We start from the raw sequence: 12,251 nt of genomic DNA on the forward strand, positions 1-12,251 counted from the left end.
TGAGAAAAAAAAATTCAGATTCTTCTTCCTGGGTCAAATAAATAATTCAACACAGACTGGAGCAGAGACTGGAACACAAGTCTCCCTGGTCTTTACAGGAGGTTGAGTCATTCTCTGCCTTTCCCCCAGGCCCCCCCCTGACAGAATTTCTCCATCATTACCTCCCTCTCCTGCTCACAGTGGCCAGCACATCAGCCAGGAGCATAACAGTCCTCTGGGGAGCTTCTTTGGTCTCAAGCAGAGCCGACACAGTAACTAAGCTTTTTCTCACAGAAGTTGCCTGAGCTTTTTAAACACAGTCAGGAGGGGGAGGGAGGAGGAAAAGCAAACCAAACAGTTTTCCTTCTCTTCTCCCACAAAATCAAATTGTTTGTATCTGTTTGCAAGATGCCAGGCAATCCGTGTGGGCTGCTGAAGAGCCAGTCTTCCATTAACATCTCCCTTTCTCTCTGTTAAGGATATGAAAAATTCGAGGCAGAGAAATTTTCATCTTTCTTCATCTCATCATCCTGCCTCCATGGACATGATTTCAAATCCATTCTCTGGTATCTGAGAGAGAAGCAGAGCACAGAAGCCAGATGGGTCTGCATGAATTTACTGGATAGCCAGACACTTAGAACTAGCCCTGAGCTCAAATTCTGTAGGTGCTGGAAACACAGACAATTTGATCACAGCTGTAGCATAATAAATGCAATATTCTAGTCTAGCAGATGAGCAACAGGTTATAATCTATTTTCTGTTTCTTCTACAAAGGGTGAGGAAAGCAGAAGGGTGGGTCATTGACAACTGTGGAGAGAGAACAGCACACGCTCCCAGCTGAGCTGGGCAAGAAAGGAAAAATACGCTCGAGATACACTATTGGAAAATATTTTCTCTCTTCTGTTATCTCAATACTTTCATAAACGTAAGCTTTAAAAGTCCTTAGGTGAGTTAAACTCTGTGTTCTGACCCTGCATAAGCCCCTGCAACTTGATGACTCGGGCTCAGTTAATTAAGTCAAAGCTTATTCAAGTAGAGTCACAAATGTCAAAAAGCTTAAGGCTGCCTAAGATGCCCATAGTTCCTACTTCATATCTATAATGAAAAAAATGAAAATAGAAATGCATCAACAGGAAAGCAGTGTCTCCGAGGATTTAGTCATAGAAAATATCTTCAACTTCAAAAATGATGTTTATTTCTACTAGCTTGTTCTGAAACAGTAACTTTACATAATTTAGGTTTGAGCTGTACTCAAACAGCAGCTATACTGTATTCAATTATCTAAAGTCCACAGAGTGCAGTCAAACTTCTACAAATTTCTTTTTAAAGTTCAGAAGCAATTAAGATCCACAGAGTTAATGAAAGACCTGTCCTCTCTTTGCATATGAAGCTGTGGTTATTTTAACTATATTTTACAAAAAAAAAAAAACAACAAACAAAACGAACAAACAACAAACAGCAACAACATAGTTAACTTGTCACTGAAGTTTAAAATTAGAGTTAAGCTGAGTTTCTGATGCTGTCTTTAACTGAGGTATAGAAAAATGTTGCCATAAAAATTTTTAAAATTAGAAAACAGTCAGCATCCAATAAGATAGCAATCCTCTTTGTATTCCTCATCTGGGCAGAGACCACTACAGACACGTCTGAAGACTGGAAGATAGCCAACGTCACCCCGGTCTTCAAAAAAGGCAAGAAGGAAGACCCAGGCAATTATAGGCCAGTCAGCCTCACCTCTGTCCCTGGAAAGGTGATGGAACAGCTTGTACTGGATATCATCTCCAGACAACTGGAAGAAGAGGAGGTTATCAGGAGTAGTCAGCACGGGTTCACAAGGGGGAAGTCGTGCTTGACCAACCTGTTAGCCTTCTATGATGTTGTCTCTGGCTGGGTGGATAGGGGGAGAGCAGTTGATGTAGTCTACCTTGATTTCAGCAAGGCATTTGATACTGTCCCCCACAATATCCTTATAACAAAGTTGAGGAAGTGTGGGATAGACGAGTGGACAGTGAGGTGGGTTAAGAACTGGCTGACTGGCAGAGCACAGAGGGTCGTTGTTGGTGGTGCAGAGTCCGGTTGGAGGCCTGTAAGCAGCGGTGTTCCTCAGGGGTCTGTGCTGGGTCCAGTCTTGTTCAACATCTTCATCAATGACCTTGATGAGGGGATAATGGCCACCCTCAGTAAGTTTGCTGATGATACGAAGTTGGGAGGATTGGCTGACATGCCTGAAGGCTGTGCTGCCATTCAGCAAGATCTGGACAGGCTGGAGAGCTGGGCAGAAAAAAACCAGATGAGGTTTAACAAAAGCAAGTGTAGAGTCTTGCATCTGGGGAGGAATAATTCCATGCACCAGTACAGGTTGGGGGATGACCTGCTAGAGGGGAGCCCTGCGAAAAGGGACCTGGGTGTCCTGGTGGATGACAGGTTGGCCATGAGCCAGCAGTGTGCCCTTGTGGCCAAAAAGGCCAATGGCTTACTGGGGTGCATTAAAAAGAGCGTGTCCAGCAGGTCGAGGGAGGTGATCCTCCCCCTCTACTCTGCCCTGGTAAGACCTCATCTGGAGTACTGTGTCCAGTTCTGGGCACCCCAGTACAAAAAAGACAAGGATCTCTTGGAAAGAGTCCAGCGGAGGGCCACAAAGATGGTGAAGGGCCTGGAGCATCTCTGCTATGAGGAAAGGCTGAGTGAACTGGGTCTGTTCAGCCTTGAGAAAAGGAGACTGAGAGGGGACCTGATCCAGGTCTATAAATATCTAAGGTGTGGGGGGCAGAATGGCGAGGCCAGACTGTTTTCAGTGGTGAGTGGAGACAGGACAAGGGGAAATGGCTGGAAACTGCAGCATAGGAAGTTCCACACAAATGTGCGCAAGAACTTCTTTACAGTGAGGTGACGGAGCACTGGAACAGGCTGCCCAGGGAGGTGGTGGAGTCTCCTTCTCTGGAGATGTTCAAGGCCTGCCTGGATGCCTACCTGTGCGACCTGCTATAGGGAACCTGCTTTGGCAGGGGGGTTGGACTCGATGATCTCTGGAGGTCCCTTCCAACCCCTACAATTCTGTGATTCTGTGAAATCTGCCCTCAGCTTTGCAGATCATGGTGCTTCTGCTGCCAGAACAATATAAGTTCAAACTAGGATACATTCAGAGTCCATATGGAATAGAAAATTACACACCTACTGGACTGATTAGTGGAGGCACTGATAACAAGAAATTTGCTCACTTCCGTTTTGCAGTTTGCTACTGCTACTACTGCCAAACAAATACCAGTGGTCCAACTGGACTGAAGTTGTATTTTCAGAACCACATTTGGAAGCCTCTGGAAGAATGACTAGGTAAAGACGACTCAAACTACAGGAGGGAGCACTTCATGGCAATCATCCTATTAAACAGGACAGAACCCACGTTCCACTGGTATTACATCCAAATGCCAAATAGATTCTTACCATCACTCCACCAGATCTGTATGCAGACCTGAGCTAAGCTGGAATGCTGGCACAAGAAAGATGGAGCTGACAAGCTTCATTATAATCATAAATTTAACAGATGTTTACCATTTCATTAGCATTTTAATGATAAAGACAATTTACCATGTCAAACACAGGTTGTTTTAAACACTTGTGAATCTTTGGGATAAATAACTGATATTTCTTGTAAATTCATTTATTCAAGTTTGAAATTTATAAACATTATTTTATCTCTTTTTTAAAAAATAAATAAATAAATAAAAGAAACTACCTTCAACTCTGAGTGCCACTAAAGGAGTTACCTCTGCACAGGGCATGCAAGCAGCAGACTGCCAAATCCTCAATTGTTCTTTTTTAGTGTTGCATAAGAGGGGGAAAAGCAGGCTTTCATGTGAGCAGATGACTCAAAATGTCTCATTTTGTCCAGGAGGACAGTAGTGTCAGAGGCACACATCATCATGGCTTGTAGTCATTGCTCATCCTTTCCAAGCAGGTGAGGTGTTGATTTCAGCAAAACACAAGAGCACAACTGCTCAAACTTGAAAGCATATTCTTGAAAAGCATTCACTACAGGCCACTACAGAGAAATCCAAAGCCATAATCAATTCCCTCTTCTCTTTTATCACCTCGAGACGTTTCTACATTCCTTTAGTCCTTGGATCCAAGTAGTCCAAACTCAAGACAGGAACAACGGGAGAGTAACTGATGTGCAATTGAGACTGAATGATAGTATCCCATTGACAATCTGCATCCATTTCAGATTGCACATGGTCACCTTTAACATGTGACCCAACACAGTATTAGGAGATCAACAGGATCTCATCTCTTAACATCCACCACTACCTACAACAGTTAAAGTTAAGAAGTGTCAGTATAGAGGCAGACCATGCAGGCTTGAATTACCTGACCTTTTTTGGCCATGCGGAGCTATGACCTCCTAGATCAATGCATAGTAGTCTCACCCAGACAGAATGCAAGAACAACTGAGGGAATGGGTGAGTTCTGGGCTCTCTCCTCCCTTGACCTTTTTAAAGTAGCATTTTGCAGGCACCACTTTGAGCCAAAGGTATCCTTTCAAGAGGGGATGGCAACTTGTCCCTTTGGTTTTGCACATACTGGCTGAATTCATTATCTACTGCTACCACACTAAGCACAGTCACTGCACTTTTAGACTTCACACTGTCATCTCAATTTACAGCCTTTTCCTTCAACATTCCAGAAGACTTAAGACCAGACAGGACATGTTTGAAACATTTCAGGGAACAGTTCTGGGAGAATTTTGCATGCATAATCTTTTTCTGGGTACCCACAGCTTTCAGTACAGTTTATTAATTTTGTCAGTGCAAGTTTTGAATATTGTCAGAAATACTTATTCAGCATGAGACTCAAAAACAGTTTTATAAGCAGCTTAAAGCCTAGAGGTAGTACCTAGGTTTTCATATCGAATAAAACTCTCTTCAGCTCTATTGCCTGTGCTTTGCAAAAAACACAAAACAAACAAACCCAACACATGCTTTTATGCAGTTATGGGAATATGTGCACAATTGATTATATGTTTTAAAAAAAAAATAGAAGCAACACCTAGCTAGAGAAACGAACCCCATAAAAAACATTATCAGAAATCTTGCTTAGGATCTGATGCCCCCATTCCATCTTCTCCAGGCACGTTCACTGGGACTATTTCACCGTAAATGACAGGTAAGACTGGTTGATTGCAAGTAATCACATCTTCTAGTTTAGGTATGTACATGACATGCTAGGTGCTGTGATTACAGATATCTCCCTACACTGAACAATATAAATATTAATCTTTTTTGCTACCCAACGTTATTGGTTCAAAGGATTCAGGAACTTTCTTTTTCGTTATTTTAGATAAGATATGTGTGAGCATTACAGAGTGCCATGTGTTCCTGCTCATGCTTAAAATAAACTGCTAAAACAACATTAAGCCTATGTGAAGTAATTTTGATTTTCTGAAAAACAGGTGATATAAAAGTGTTTCAAGTAAAAGCTATCCTATAATATCATTAATAATATTTATGAACATTAAAACAAACTCTCCTCTTAAATACAAAACAAGGTAAATAAACGTAGCACATCAGTAATTTTTTTTCCAGAATTCAGTAGAATATTGCTTTCTTGCAATGTGAAATTATGATAACTGAGACTTCTGATAGGGGTTTTAGTCTGTTGAAAGTAAAGCAGTAAAGGAGAGATAAGGCTGCTCATTCAATAGTTTCCTAATTGGCAAATTAACACAATTATATGAAATATTCACTACCCAGACAATGCAACTTATTTTTTAAAAATACATTGAAGTAGAACCCCGGTATGTATGAGATAAAGGCAAAGCCCTCCTTTGACAATAGGAAAAATGCTAAGAACTTCTGCATCCCTAGGGCAACACATAAACTAACTCATTAATGAATGAGGATGCAGGTCCTTTGGGGTTGAAACGGTGATCACAAGAGCTAGCTACTTATGAATCTTTTAAAGCTTGGGGAGTGCACTGAATTCATACTTAGATGTTATTCAGAAACTGAGGGAACAGTCAGACCTTGCACAGACTCATTACCCACCTTAAACAGCATAAGTCATACATGTCTGGCAACTAACAATGGGTACAATTCTCAAATCTGTTTTTTTTGTTGTTGATGGTTGGGTTTTCTGGTTTTTTTTTTGTTTGTTTGTTTGTTTTTATTTTTTATTTTTTTAGAAACTACAAGGAAAGGAAGCAAGAGCTGGTGTAGAGCTGATGGCTATTCAACAGCATTAAGGGAGAGCCACTCTGCACAAGCATCTTAACACAAGTTATGAGAAAGCAGTAGCCCAGGTCTAATCTCGCAGAGCAACATCTGGATACGAAATGACACACCAAATATTTTCATTCCAGTCTCGTTTATTTTTTCAGTGGTTGCTTCAAAAAACCCAAAGGCATTTAATGCAACTTCAGTGCAACATACAAAATTGCCTATATAATGTACAGTTCAAGCTCTTCATGCTCAAGTATTACTTATCTAAACCAAGTCAGATTATAGAAATAACTCTCCCCCTACAAATTGTGATTTCCAGTATGCTAGAAGTTAGTATTTCCATTATTATTTCAAAATAACTGTATTATCAAGACATGCTGACAATTCAGTATGATCCTTTTGTAAAAAACCAGACACTGTGAAATAAAATATTTCTACTTTTCAAATACATGTAGGATTCGACCAGTTAGATCAGTACCAAAAATTAATTGAAACCTGATGCTGCTGAAATGAATGGATTTTCTGCCATTTCATAAACCCAAAAAGTCAGCTGTTATTTACTTATCTAGTGTTGAAAATTATACATAGTTCGTTTGCAGTCAGAAAAGTATAGCTATGTGTTGCAAGTATTTTTTCAAAAGGATTGTAAAAATAAAAATAAACATGCAAAGCAAGCAAATCCTCATTAGACCAGACCCCTCCTCAATAAAATACTAGGGACTGACCTTGAATCACTTTAATGTCTATGAATTTTTAATATTTCTCTAATTGCTCTCCATTTCCAGTGCTTTATGATTAAAGGATCTTCATTTCAATAATGACAATGTAGACTACATATTGTAGTCTATGCATGTACTTGATACGAAGGGAATAATAGAAAAGCTGATATTTGAAACCTCTATTATAATAATGTTAATTTTCAATAGAAATAAATATTTATTCCTCTAATCTCTACAGTTAGTACATCAGAATCATAGAGAACAAATACTGATGTTTACACACAGCGAGGGCATAGAAAAAACCTAAAATAGTGTGTGAAATTACACTTTTCAAGACAAGTAGATCAAAATAGATCAAGAAAATCTTACTCTCCTTGCAGTCATACTGCATTTATAACAGTTTGAAATTACAACTGGAATCCCTGTAGGTTTTGTGCAAAAGATAGCAGAACAGATGGAATGAGCAGGTAAGTCCAATTATTAGAAACAGAACAGACTACCCTGCATTTTCCTTAAATAACTGTGTTGCAATTATCAGCTCCTAACATTTAGAAGAGCCCTGTCCCTCCTCAGGTTGGCAGAATGTGTGACTCACACCACTGCCCTCTTTCTCCTTTAGCCACCCCTATTCCCCGTACACTTGCAAGCTGAGAAAAGAAAAGCTTGTGCAACGCCCAGCTTAAATTTTACAGCACCTATGCTACCTTATTCCACGCACATTTTGCAGTACAGAAACGAATTCTAGAAGCATTAGACTGGCATCAAAGCGTGGTTGTTGGTTCTGGCTTCTTGCAAAGCCTAAGAATTAGACAAATTAAGGAATATCCTTTACTATATTCAGAAAAAGTATTCTGGCTGCCTTAGAACAACAATCTTATTATCTATAGATACTATAGAAATATTTGTCATTAGTTTTTAAAAGAGCTAACTCTCTTCTTATAAACTTCTAAACCAATCAAGGTGAATTTTTCAACTAGAAAGCAGAGTGGCACATTACCACTTCACACTGTTTAGTTTAGCAAGTCAGATTTTATTCTAAACAAACAATGACAGCTATAAATAAACACAGTACTTTTGCATGCACTGAAGTTAGCTGGAACTTCACAACCTACTCCAGTTTATTTGTCCTGGGAACCCCTGTGTTGCTCATCCCTCCTCGGGTGCCCACAGCTGGATCAGCTCTGTGCTTCCTCTGCTACTACTTGGTTATGGGAAGTGCTGCTTTAGAGCGGCTTGCTCTTATGAAGTTGTAAAAGTATGACAAAAAAACATCTGTGTCTTTTTCAGCTCTCCATTCGCTTGCCATCCATATTAACATATCTTTCTGAAAACCTGAAGATCACTTTTTTTTTTTCCCTCTCCATTTGTTCACATCAGATGCCTCCCCTTGCCTTTTCCACTCCCCAAACGCAAAATAAATCAGAAAGAATTTTTTTGCTTTTCTGCTGCTATCCTCAATAAAAATAAAAAATATAAAAAATATAATAAATAAATAATAATAATAAAAAATAAAAAATATAAAATCACTACAAGCCTACTGAAGCCACAATCTTGCCTGGACCATGAGACAACTTCCATTTCAGCCTCTGTGCTGGCTTCTTTTTTTTTTAAAATGCATATTCTTGATGCATCAGGCCTGCACGTGCCCCAGGATGAAGCACTGCACTCCATTCCCTCTCTGATTAACACACAGGCAGAGCAACCAACATGTACCATCAGCTTACTGCCATATCAATACAAAAAAGCAACTGCTTTTTCCTCTTCAGGAGTCTGTAGGGACTGAGATTTGATGACAAGCAACCCATTAAAGACAATTACCTTTACCTAGACTATGAAAAGTATCACGAAAGAATACAGAAGTGTCTTTTGACTTAACACCTTTCTTTACAAAATGAAGTGTCTCCATCAAGAAACAGCTACAAAAATGACCCAGTTTACATTATAAATTCCCCTGCATTGGGATAAAAACTAGTTGCAGTTAGCTTACTAAAGAGCGAGTTCCCTCCTCTGCACTTCTCATATAATCTGATTTCCCAAAATCCAACATTTTTTAAAATCCTGAATTCCAACACCAATACACTCAGCCTCAGTGTAGTCTTTTCTTCTGGAGGCCCTGAGTTGCTATCCATTGGCAACAAACATGGCAATCAGAGGGAGCGCTGCTGGGTGACGGTTTTGTTATTGCTCAAAGCCATCACAGCTTATCTTCTACAGTTGGGGTAACGTCTGCAGTTTTATATAAAATCATTTTATGTCTGCAGTTGGCTTCTTTCTCCTTATTCCGCTTTAGTACTCTAACAAAGCAGCTCAGCAAAAACTATAATAGGGGATCCAGATCCATATGCATTGTCACAGCTGTGTCTAATCATTTAACCCCTTTAGACAATTTCTAACTCTCTTAAAAGAGCTCTTAGCTCAGAGAATTTAACACTTCATTTGCTTTTCCCACCTATTACACAATCACCTCTAGAACATTCAGCTACCTGAATTGTTTCTTGTTTTCTTTCTCTAAGTACTTCTATTGACACAGCTCCCTAAACGTCCTTCAGATACAAGACTACAAACAGGTCATTTGGGCTCTTTAAACTGTTTGCAGTGGAAACCAGGCTCACTGAACGAAATGAAGGTGTGTTGTTGTTGTTTTAAATAAAGGTATTCAGTGTTTCAGAAAATTCAAAAGGAATTTGAACATTCAAAGCATCTCCCATTGACCCAAAGAGTCACAATTTCAGTCATGCTCTCCCTTTTATTTGCTATCATTTTCATACTACGGCAGTTACTTTTAGAGGAACCATAATCCAAGTGAGAAAGACTATGAGGCAATGAGACAGGGAAGAAAAGTGGAATTTAAAGCTTTCATAATATTGTCCATGTAGCCTACAATAAACACAATTTTAACTGCTCTGCCAAAGCACAGGGAATGCTGCATAAAAGCATCTGTCCAAAAAAGGTCAACTTGGTAACACTACTAGGAAGATTTACTAGACTTAAATTAAACTGTGCATGAGTATAAGTGATATAATAATCCTTTTTACAAAACTGAAGAAAATCCCTTCTTAAAAGTAGTTTAAAGAAAACAAAAAACAATTTCATAATTTCCTAGTTAACACTACAGAAGGGAAAACATTTCTCTCTCCTGAACTTGTCCAGCTCTCCTCAATGCTCTAACTAAAGAAACAAGAAAGTCTCAGAGGATTTCCTGAAGGACTTTGCTTCTCTCTTCATCAGATGCCCTGCTATACCGCCCTCTGCTCAGAGCCCATGCTTCTACCAGCCAAAGCAACGGGCATGTCAAAATTGCTTCTTGAGCTCTAGGAATTACCAGCATCCTGTTATACTGTAAATGGAAACAAAAAGTGCAGATTTCATCCTACTCAAGAAACCAGAAGCCAGACACATTACTACTTCTCACACTTAAAAAGACAACAACGGTGCTTCAGAATGTACAAAGAGGACAAGAGTTGCATTGCTGACCAAAGTTTATGCCATTTTTAAATGGAAGAAAAATTCTACAGATCACCATAGACTTACAGCACTCAGAAGCTGCAGAGCTTTCACTGAGACCACTCAACCATGAATCATTTCAAAACAAAGGCATAAAACAGACCGAGTTGTCCCACAAAGGCTTCCCGCTGCTAATTGGCATCACGATTCTTACCTCAGTGCCTAAGGCTACAGCCCACCTCCACTGCAGCATTTAAACATACCCAGCATGAGATTCAGAGATAAATAATCCTTGCAGTTCCGCGCGGCGCGTTGGTAATGCTAGGTGCTGCGAGACAGTGGGCAACCAACAAGTCCAAACAAACCAGGGCTGCTGTAATTGTATGCTTAGCTTTAATTACCCTAGAGGACACTGTTTGCAACTTGACTCCAGAGGAAAGGCAGCCTACTATTGACATCACCAGATCAAATATAACCTAAAAGACTGACAAGATGCATTTCAGCAGCTCATTTCCTATTATTGTTCTTAAAACTAAGCTTGGGGATTACAGCTTTAGAAGGCTAGCTGTCTGCTGCAGAGCTGTATCTTTTAAATAAATTCTCTTTTATATTATTGTTTTAAAAAGAGATGGTGTCTTGCTCGAGTGTTTGAAAAAGTTCATAAAAGAGGACCTTGGAGAGCAGGGTTACGGAGACACTGAAGGGTCACGAGATTCAGAAGATCAGAGCCCTCAAATCCTGACCCTGCTGTATTAAGGTACACTACTATACTTATTCATCAGTCCTGACTTAGAGAATAAGTAAAAAAATCCAAAAAATCATTAAACCATAGTACACAGTACCTAGCCTGAGGAGAAATAAAGGCAACAGATTTATAACTAACAGATTTGGTAGCACAAATCATCACATCAGTGGCCTTACTGAATATTAATCAGTGTAATTAGTAACTGCCATTTGAGTAGGAAAGCAGCACTGCACCAGGCCTGCCTGGGCTGGGTCATAGAGTTTCAATGCTGTTATATTTTCAAAGACTGTATGACACGAACTTGGGCACCTCTCCCCTCAGTTACATTCAGAGACCCAAGAAATAAAATAAAAAAGCTGTATTTAAGAAAATATTTCTGTAAAATTAATTAGATTGGACCAAAGAAAAAAACTTGTTTGGTGGGAAGGTGGAAGTCAATGTCAAAAAAGCATGAAAGCAGATTTATGAAGACTGCCATGCAGCTTGCATCTCTACACATGACCACACTTGAGCAGGCTGGGCAGCCCCACCTGCTCCCACTCCCATCTCCTCCCTTAAGCTGGCACAGAGAGTGCCAGCATCTATAAGCAAATGAGCAAAAAAACAAGAAAAAAGAAATATGCTTTCAGCCAGACCTTCGAGCTGGTCAAGCCGAACCAACAGCCATCCAAAGAAAGCAGTGAGACCGGGGTGGACAAAAAGAAAAATGAAGAATTTTGTGAGCACTGATGCCTCTCATCCATGCCCAGACTCAACCAAACTGACCCTCAGCTTCCTGGAAGTGTAGCAGACAAATTTCATGCCTGTCACACTGTGTTTCTGGTTCTCTCTCTCAGGATAGCATCCATCTAACAGGGCAATGTTATATCACTTTCAGCTTGTGCTACCTCACCCTCAGCAACCCTCACCTGAATTCACAGAGCAATGATCCTTGCTCACCTGCCTTTCTAGTTATTGTTCAGCTCCTGCTCCCCTTGGTTTGCTTTGGCATAAACTTATTTGCCTGCTTCTTCAAAGAGAAGATAATAGATTGGTTCTTAAACTCATGTTTGGCCCTTCTCCTCTTTCAAAAACACTGTGAAACCATGAGATCTTTTTTTAGTGTTCTGGGACTTCCCAGTGTCTTCACAACAGTAAAAGCTCTGAGAT

General features: G+C 39.9%; 1 protein-coding gene across 12 annotated transcripts in view; it reads right to left on the reverse strand.

Annotated features, from left to right (window-relative positions):
• ZNF385B (zinc finger protein 385B) overlaps positions 1 to 12,251 on the reverse strand; it is a 154,647-nt gene that overhangs the window by 50,695 nt on the left and 91,701 nt on the right. The window contains exon 1 of one of the 12 annotated variants that reach the window (XM_052675546.1): positions 10,572 to 10,718. The exons of the other annotated variants lie outside the window; for them this stretch is intronic. The gene's annotated coding sequence lies outside the window, so the exon portion shown is untranslated. Of the gene's footprint in view, positions 1 to 10,571; positions 10,719 to 12,251 lie in introns of those variants that run through there. 12 annotated transcript variants of the gene reach the window in all.

Source organism: Tympanuchus pallidicinctus, unplaced genomic scaffold (assembly GCF_026119805.1).
Source record: "Tympanuchus pallidicinctus isolate F22 unplaced genomic scaffold, pur_lepc_1.0 scaffold15, whole genome shotgun sequence".
NCBI classification, from domain to species: domain Eukaryota; kingdom Metazoa; phylum Chordata; class Aves; order Galliformes; family Phasianidae; genus Tympanuchus; species Tympanuchus pallidicinctus.